Source organism: Suricata suricatta, chromosome 8 (genome assembly GCF_006229205.1).
Source record: "Suricata suricatta isolate VVHF042 chromosome 8, meerkat_22Aug2017_6uvM2_HiC, whole genome shotgun sequence".
Taxonomy (NCBI): Eukaryota; Metazoa; Chordata; class Mammalia; order Carnivora; family Herpestidae; genus Suricata; species Suricata suricatta.
In genome coordinates this window covers 89,791,948-89,802,075 of record NC_043707.1, presented here as the reverse complement: position 1 = coordinate 89,802,075, position 10,128 = coordinate 89,791,948, and positions in this window count along the sequence as shown.

Genomic DNA, 10,128 nt, shown 5'->3' with positions numbered 1-10,128 from the left:
AGGTGTTTATTGTCCATTCCATATCTACTTTGGGGAAATGTCTATTGTCTTAGCCTATTTGGGCTACTAAAACAGAACGCTATAGACTGAGTGGTTTATAAACAACAGAAATGTATTTCTCATAGTCTTGGAAATTGGGAAGTTCATGATCAAGGCACTGGCAGATGTGGTGTCTGTTGAGAGCATGCTTCCTGATTCATAGACGGCAGCCTTTTCACTGTGTCCCAACATGGCAGAAGGGACAAGGGAGCTCTCTACAGTGTCTTTGTAGACCCTAATCCAATTCATAAAGGCTCTGCTCTCATGACCTAAAAACCTCTCAAAGGCCCCACCTCCAACACCATCACATTTGGGGGATAAGTTTCCACATATGAATTTTAGGGGAACACAAATATTCAGCCTATAGCATCCATTAGGATCCCAGGCCCATTTTTATTTAGGTTATTTGCCTTTTTGTTGTTGAGTCCTAATTAATTTTTAACACTGGTTGGATTGAAGTGAGGAAATCTACTGGACCAGGTAAACCTTTTTCAGTTGAAAGTAACAGAAAATAAGCCTGTACTAGCTAAGTATAAATGGAATTGGTTGTATCACAGAACTGAAAGTTTTGGTGGATAGTTCTGGCCTCAAAAGTGGCCTAATCCAAGGCCTAAAAAGAAAAAAAAAAAAAAAGACAACAGGACCTGGTTTCTCCCTATTCATCTCCTGGCTCTGTTTCTGCTGCGTAAGCATGATTCTTGGACAGATTCTCCAATCAAAACCGCAAGAAAGCTCTAGCAGCGCCAGCCTACATTTTCCCAGGTTCAAGGCAACTAGGAAGAGCACTGCTTTTCTCACAGCAACTTTGGCTACAAAAGCTAATTGGTCCTGACTGATTACAGAACATTCCAAATCGCAGTGGCCAGGGAAATGCACCCATTGAACAATTTAGGAGGGGCCATAGGCCCCCTTCCTGAAGCCAGGGTTAGAGCCTATCCAAAACTCTGGACTGCAAGTGGAGGAGAGAGTTCTCCAGAGGAAATGAGAATATGTTTACCAAAAGAAGATGAAAATAGATGTTGAGATGTTAAAAACTAGCGAATGTCCACTACAGTGCTTCAGAACCATCGTCTGACTAAAAGTTGACACAATTTTACCTAAGCAACAAAGCCAGGTGTGGACACTGGGTGAAGTCTTATTATTATTGATATAAGCATATTGATAGAATTAGCCATAGTGAAATCATAAAAAAAATTACTATATTTGGAGTTGAAGACTTCATCTGAGCTTCCTAGCTTTGCTATTTGCTAACACTATGACCTTGGGAAAATCACTTAACTTTCTAAACAACATTTTTCTAGGCCTTAAAAAAGGGATTACCTTAGGGGCACCTAGTTAAGTCTGTTGGGCATCTGATTCTTGGGCATCTGATTTTTGATTTCAGCACAGGTCATGATCCAAGGGTTGTGGGATCAAGCCCCACATTAGCATGGATCCTACTTAAGATTCATTCTCTCTCTCTCCCCCCATCTCCCTCCCTCTGCCCTTCTCCCCAACTCATGCTCTCTCTCTCTAAAATAAAAAAAGTAAAAAAAATTTTTTAGTTAAAAAAAAAAGGAAGGGATTACCCTACACTAAAACTGATTGCCTTAGAGTGTAATTCTGGCATCATAAGGTGGCTCTAGAAATATAAACATATGAAAGTACCTGGCACATAATGAGTACTTATTCTGAAATCCTATGTCATAACCTTTCATCTTCCATGTGTCCCCACCCCAGAGCAACTTCCTTCTAAGCCACTATTTGCTTTCCTGATTGGATGTGATAGATTTCCCCAGAAAATATTTGGGTCCACTGCCTTATTGAGCCCCAGAATTCACCCTCAGCTACATGATTAGAACATGGTTCTATCAAGTCTAAAAGTGGTTTCTGGTTGGAATTTCATTGTGAGCCAGACACAGGCAGTGCCTTTGAACAGAGCCTGGGGCAGAATACAGGAAAAATCTGTCAGGGAGGCCTAGAAAATGTCACCAGAGAACTCAGATTTCCATGGTTTAACTTTCAGGAATGGAAGTAAATGCCATCTCCCCAGCTCCCCACTCTCTCATGCATGCTGCCCCTTTGGGATCTAGTTTGCTAACTCAACATTGGGCCCATTATTTCTGAGAACTTGGTGAGTTTGGAGCTGCTACCTGGGTAGCCCCCAGAATTTCTATATAAGAAATGTTGAGAGGCAGGAGTCTGGCTAAAATGAGTATACAGGGGAATGTTTTTGAAATAGTTCTCATTTTTAATAAGTAGAGGTTTCATTCAGATTGTGTACTGTTTGAATAGGCTTGGGGTAGGGCTGATAGTGATTATCTGGAAACTTTGATTATCCCTTGACACAACTGTGGACTACCCTCTTTCTATCTCCATGACTCTGTACCTAACTTATAAATGTAGAAGAAGCAGAACCAAATTTCCCCATGGGCATCTTTGCTCTGCCCCATGTCAGTTTGGGTTCTCTTGGACTATTGGTGGAAATGCAAACTGGTGCAGCCATTGTGGAAAATATTATGGGTTTCCTCAAAAAGTTAAAAATAGAACTACCCTATGATCCAGCAATTGCACCATTGGGTATTTACCCAAAGAATACAGAAACACTGATTCAAAGGGATACATGCATCTGTATGTTTATAGCAACATTATTTACAATAGCCAAGACATGGAAGCAGCCCAAGTGTCCACTGATTGATGATGGACAAAGAAGTGGTGCACATGTATGCAATGGAATCTTATTCAGCCAGAAAGAGAATGAAATCTTGCCATTTGTAACAACATGGATGAATCTAGAGGATCAGGTCATGATGAACACTGAGTGATTAAAAACTTAAAGGGGAAAAAAAGGAGTCCCATGTATAACAGTGGTCATACTTTAGCATCTCTGTGTGCTCAGTCATCCTCAGCTGAGGATTGTTTGGGAGAAAATGCTCCACCTCCAATGCTGGGGTACCTCCAGGAGGTGCCATAGCTGGAACCTTTCAGCTCCCTGTACTCCTTGAAGCAGGTTCCTTTTTGAAAAGAGGTCTAAGTGTCACACACACTACAGTGCCACAGCCCCTGCCATTCAGCTGGGCATTCTGCTCATGCCTAGACTCATACTCACAGAAGGGAGAAACCAGTGCTGTTGTGCTCTACAGAACTGCCTTGACTTTCTTGATGACTCCCCTGAGTGAACGCTTAGTCATTCTATACTTTAGATTTCTTTTATTTGAAGTTTTTCTCTGCCTGGAATGTTTGTCTTCAGACATTCTAATGACTTGCTCCCTTGTCTCCTTCAGGTCTCTGCTCACATGCCACCTTAATGACGCCTTAGTTCTTCTCTAACTAATCAATATGGCAAGCCCCTTGCAATCCTTATCCCCCCCCCCCCCCGGCTTTATTTTTCTCCATGGCCCTTATCCCGTATGATTTATAAAGTTTGTTTCTATACCATTTGTCTTCTTTGATTAGAATATAATTGATGTCAGGTCAGGAAATTTTGTTTGCTGTTCTATCCCTAGTGCCTACAATCATGACTGGCACACAGCAAAGGCCATTAAATATATGTCAAATGAAAATAAAGAGAGAAGGAAGGAAAGAAGGAAGAAACACGTTATCTAACATTTGGTAGATACCACTAAATCTTTCTCTTTGTGATGTAGAATTCATATCTAAGAAGACTATTTAACATTTAAAAAATTTTTTTAACATTTTATTTTTGAGAGAAAGAAACAGAGCATGAGTGGCAAAAGGGCAGAGAGACAGAGAGACATAGAATTGGAAGCAGCCTCCAGGTTCTGAACTGTCAGCACAGAGCCCATTGCGGGGTTCGAACTCATGAGAGATGAGATCATGACCTGAGCTGAAGTCAGATGCCCAACTGACTGAGCCATCCAGGCACCCCAAGACCATTTAACATTTTGATGAATGTCAAGCATCTAACTTCTTGCAAGTCAAGAAATCTATAAAAGTGTATAATTAAAAGTTGGAATTATAAATGAAGAGAAAACCTATTAATTGCTTTCTTGCATTGGATACCATGTTATCCTTTGATATATATTTTCTCATTTATTTCTCCCAACACTATTTTTGAAATAAGGGTTAGCATCTCTACTTTAGGAGCAAGGATTAAAGTCCAAAATAGGAGCCCAACATCACAGACACAACTGGCAGTGTGGAATTTAAATCCAGATTTGTCTGATAGCAATAAACAAAAAAACCAAAACAGATTTTAATGCTAAATGAGGGGATGTGGCTAAATTCCCTCACAGTTGATAGTAAAATAAGGATAAAATTAAAGAGTGATATAAAAGAGGTCGGAGTAAGGAATTACTTTTGCTATGCATGCGCTTCAATGCTCATTATCACAATTACTCAGTCCAAGGTGATATCATCTTCATACAATGGGTTTGTTTTTTCTTTATAAAGGCTGTTGTAAGACTGAATGTTTGTGTCCCCCCCAAAATCGTATGTTGAAGCCTAACCTCTATTGTGATAGTATTAGGAAGTAGACCCTTTGGGAGGTAATTAGTTGAGATGTGGTAGTGAAGGTAGAGCCCCATGATGGAATTAATATCTTACAAAAAGAGAAAGAGTTATCAGTGCCCCCAGCTCTCTCAGTCATGTGAAGACACAGGGAGAAGGTGGCCATCTGTAAGCCAGAAGGCAACCTCTTACCACCGACTGAACTGGCTTGCTACTTGATCTTGGACTTTCAGTCTCCAGAACTATAAGAGATAAATTTCTGTTGTTTAAGCCACCCAGTCCATGATATGTTATAGCAGCCCTAACAGAATAAGATAAAGTCTCAGAAACGTGGAGCTACACAGCATCAGAAACCCTCTCTTCGAAGAAAAAGCTGTTCTTATAGTAGAATGCTAATTAGTAAAAACAGACAGAATGATGGAATTTAAAGATCTTCAGTGGATGCTAAACCTAGTGGATGAGAAAGATGATATTTACATAGTGCAAAAAAAAAACCTTCCTACAAATCATTATTAATTATAAAGAAAATAGTTTTAACAATGGAGAAATCAGGCAGATGCCACCTCAACCCGTGGTCCACATCAACATTACCAGTATTAACACAAACCGATACCGTGTGCCTCCTCATACAACGCACAGAAAGAACACAATACCACTTCTGTGGAATTCTGGCCAAAAAGTGTATAGCCAGCATATACTCATGAGGCAAGTCAGACAAACCCAAGGTGAAGGACATTCTACTGAATAACTGTCTAATTATTTTTTTTAATGTCAAAATAGAGACAACCAGGGAAAGCTGAGGAACCGTTCCAGATGAAAGAGACGTGACAACCATATGCAATGCACGATCTGAAACTGGATTCTGGCTTGGGAAAATAAAATATCTGTAAGGGACATCATTGGGGCAATTAATGGAATTTGCACATGAGGCATGTATTGGGTAATAGCATTATATCAAATTTCTTTTGATCACGTTGCTGTAATAACAAGCAATATAAGAGAATAACCTTTTCTCAGCCAATATTCTGAAGTGTTTAGGTCTCTCCTAGCATATGACGTTTCCAAATTACTCTCAAAAGAGGCAGGATAAAAAATCATACACACATATGGGAGAAAAGAGAATGATAAAGCAAACAGGTCATATTGTAAACAGTTGGTGATGCCGTGTAAAGGGCATACAGGAGTTTCTTATATTATTCTTAGAAATTTGTTCTAAATATGAAATCGTTGCAGAATTAAAAGTTACAAAAGTATGCTTTTGATCTTAAAGACCCTCTCTCAAGGTTAATCAGGTGGCTAGGGAACACTTCAGGTAATTACCATAGATTTTTCTTTCAAGTATTTGAATTATTTTGCAAATCAAAATAAGAAACTCAGGAGAGTTCCAAAAACGCATAACACTAATTTCTACTGGGAGTGTAATCTTCTCTTTTTCTCTAAGTGCTCATCAAACATCGCCTGAGTACTGGTCATTTTGTCAGAAGTGGTTGCTTGCAGTGAATCATTTTGCAAAACAGAACACTTTATGACTCCAATTTCATAAATGGAAATAAAATGTATGCAAAGAGTAAAGGCTGAAAGAAACAACGAATTTACTCAAAATAATTTCAAAAGGCTTGGCCTCACTTTCTTAATCTTGATGTTAATTTTATAAGCATTCTATATAGGAAGCTGAGTGACAGGATAGTTTAGGGAGAAGAAAGTGGTTATTTATTTTCCTTAAAAATGTTTTTTTATTTTGAGAGAGAGAGCGTGCGTGCATGCGTGGGGGAGGGGCAGAGAGAGAGGGAGAGAGAAAGAATCCTAAGCAGGCTCTATACTGCCAGCACAGAGAGCCCAATGCAGGGCTCAGTCCCCCAAACCGCAAGATCATGACCTGACCTGAAATCAAGAGTTGGATGCTTAACTGACTGAGCCACTGCCACATGGGGCTACTCTTTTTTCACTTATCAGTCTTCTGAATCACCTTTTCCACTCTCCATTTCTCTACATTAATCTGTCTACCAGTGTTTATTGGGCACCTTCAAGGTGCTGTGAAAATATAAAGGAAGACTGGGACATGGTGTCTGTGGCAGAGACTGCTAGCTGCCTGCTCAACATCTATTCCTTTTCTTTTTTTTTTTTTTATGTTTATTTACTTTTGAGACAGAGAGAGAGAGACAAGCATAAGCGGGGTAGGGGCAGAGAGAGAGGGAGACACAGTATCCGAAGCAGGCTTCAGGCTCTGAGATGTGAGCACAGGGCCTGACGTGGGGCTCAAGCTCATGAACTGTGAGATCATGACCTGAGCCGAGGTAGGATGTTTAGCCAACTGAGCCACCCAGGTGCCCCTCAACATCTATTTCTTTCTCAGGAACAGATTACCTTTACTGTTGGGTGAATCAGTATACTCAGGTATAAAATACTTTCCAGCCATCCTTGCAGATGTGGTGGACAATGAAATATAAATGGAAGTTGCAATGTGAGGCTTCTGGAAAAGCTTTTAAAAATTTGACCATGAGGCCAGTGCTCTCCCCTCATCCTTTCCTCCATCGAGCATGGAACACAACTATGATGACTGAACTTCCAGAGATCATCTCGTAAACACAACAGAAAGGCCCACACTGTGGGGGTGGTGAAGGGAAGGGAAGAGCAGAAAGAAGTGAGGACCATGATACTCTCTTAGTACCACATTATTGCCTGGCCTGCTTTCTCTGGACTCCTTTTCTTCTAGGTAAGAAGAAAGTCACCTTCTATCCTATTGATAGGATCTATCCTATTGATAGTGATCATCATCGCTCTGGATCTCTGTAACTAGCAGTTGAAGGCAATTCTTACGTGACAGAATTCCCGATTTCAAGAACGAAATGAGGAGAGAAGACCCATGTACCCAGAGCACTTAAAGAACACCTCTAGACAGTATATGGTTAAGACCGAGCAGAGGTGGGAAGAGGAAGAGCTTTAGACTTGGTTACCCCTGTAGGTCAGTCCTCAGTTTAGCAATTTAGGGTGTGTGACCTTGGAAAAATTATCTAATCTTTCTGACCCTTGGTTTCCTCTTTCATAAAATGAGGATGACAATAATTACCTCTTTGTAATGAGTAGAGAAAATGGGCCTGGCACTTAATAGGTACAATAAATGATGGTCATAGTTTATAAGGTAGACAAACACACAGAAAGATGTAATCTATATGCATTAAAATTGTCAGGAAAGCCTTAGAGAATAAGTAGAGTTTTACTGGCAGTGAAGGATGGAAATGTTCATGGTAGATAAAAGGGGAGGGTGTACCACATGGGTATGGGGAAGGACAAGTACAGCACAGGTAAAGATATGGGGATTGGAAGAATAGAACACATTTGAAAGTTACAAGATCAGTATAACGGATACTGTGGAGTTCAGGAAAATAGAACAGCATCAATGGGGGGAAATCAGGGTGGCAGAGAGGGGCTAGGATCAGGTTGAAAGCCAAAGAGAAGATATGTGAGCTGATGTGAAGGAGCACAGGAAAATCCATAAATATTATACAAAAGTAATGATCAGAACAGACTTAATAAAAGCTCACTGCACTAAGGTGTTCAGTTATCCTAAGTGATTTTCTTTTAGAACAAGTGACAAGGAAATGAGTCAGAGTGTGCCAAATGGAAGGCAAATGTCTACTCCAAAAAGTAGCCATTAATTTAATGGAAAGATTGCCTAATAGCAAACATAAATCTAGTTGTTAGGAAGGTGCTATGGGGTGGCTTGAGTCCACACAGCTTTCTTCCTGTGGTTTTCATATAAAATGAACCTTTGTCATTTGACAAAGGTGTTTTCCACTAAAAAAAATTTTTTTAAAGCTAATCAAGTCAATCAGACAAAATATGTTTCTTTGTACAAATCATAAAACACCAGCAGAAAGTCGCCCATTTTGATTCTAATGGTATCTTTTTCTCTATCCCATTTGAAAAATCTGCGTAGTAATGCCATTTGTTTCTGGCAAACATTTCAGAACTTTCTCAAGGTAATAGTTGAGAGGCCCATTAACCAATCCCTCCACTCTTCGGTTTTCACAGAATCACCGCGTTGTACAATAAAGTTAAATGAGTCTTGCTTTTCCTATATGTTAAGAATGTAACCTGGCAAACTGCCTGTACCTCCCAGAGAGAGCCTACCCGTGAGTTCCAATTTGAGGAGGCTCCTCTTCCTTCTTGTCTTCTGAACCATAGTATGTAATAGGAACAGCAAACAAATGGGTATAAAGCTTGGCTGAGTAATCACATCTCTGGGCTATGATGCAAAAAGCAGGAATGTAGGAGTGATTAGACTTGACTTTGAGTCCTGACTCTGTGAACAAGATGAGAGATCTTGGCAAGTCAGATTTCCTGACCCTCAGTGTCCTCCCCTATAAAACAAGGTTACAAGCCTTTCCTACTTCAAGAAGTCCTTCCTTTAGAAGAATGACATAAAATAATGTGTAAAATGCTCTGAAGTCTTAAAGAATTGCAAATGTGTGATATTTTCAGTAGGAGCTTAGAGTGCCTATCCACCATGGTCCTCTCTCTGGGAAGAGTCACCATCACACCCTTCCAAAGGGTGGACCTAGGGAGCCATATCTGAAATAATCATCATGATGATGATAATTTAAAAATGAGAGTTACAGGGGCGCCTGGGTGGCTCAGTCGGTTAAGCCTCCGGCTTTGGCTCAGGACAGATCTCACGTTCGTGGGTTCGAGCCCCGCGTCAGGCTCTGTGCTGACAGCTAGCTCAGAGCCTGGAGCCTGCTTCTGGTTCTATCTCCTTCTCTCTCTGCCCCTCCCCGTCTCATGCTCTGTCTCTCTCTGTCTCAAAAATAAATAAAACATTTTTTAAAAATTTAAAAATAAATAGATAAATGAGAGCTACAGTTTGGGATGATGAGAAAGCTCTAAGGATGGAGAGTGGTGACGGTTGCACAACAGTGTCAATATACCTAATGGTATTGATCTGTACTCTGAAATATGGGTAAAATGATAAGTTTTGTTTTATGCATATTTTTCCATAATAAAAAAACTAAGAGCCAACACAGATTGAGGACTTCTTAGGTCCCCTTCTTATATTCTTTGACAAGGAATATTTTATTTCATCCTCCCAATAACCTCATGCAGTAGGTGCCACTGTTCTACTCATTTTACAGTTGGGCAAACAGATACACAGGGAACTGGCTAGTAAGTGGTATTCATTTGAATCTAAGCAGCCTTCAGAGCCTTTCCCTCACCCTCCCCACCAATGAGAGGAAACCACAAGTCACAAAGTCAGGGGAGAATCAGATTCTTGCCCAGGAATTTGAAATGAGATAAAAATTTTGATCAGATGGTGGTTGGCTCTGGTCTCCTTTGCTATAGACCTAGCATCTCGGCTCCAAGGCAATTCAAAGCCCTGTGCGAGTCAAAGCTCTAAGGAAGCCAAGAGTAGGCAGAAAAAGGCAGTCTAAAGAAAACAACAGACCAGAGAAGGAAGATGAGAAGTTCTGGATAACTTTCCAATTCCTATGTGTGCCCTGCATTTTGTATCTATATGCTTATCAACAAAACCTCTTTTACTTAGGCTGCTCCAATGAGCTATATAATTTGCAACCAAATGAGTTCTAATTATTCTAATAAAGTATTTCAAGAGTGAAGAGAAGCTGTGTATGCAAAAAAATC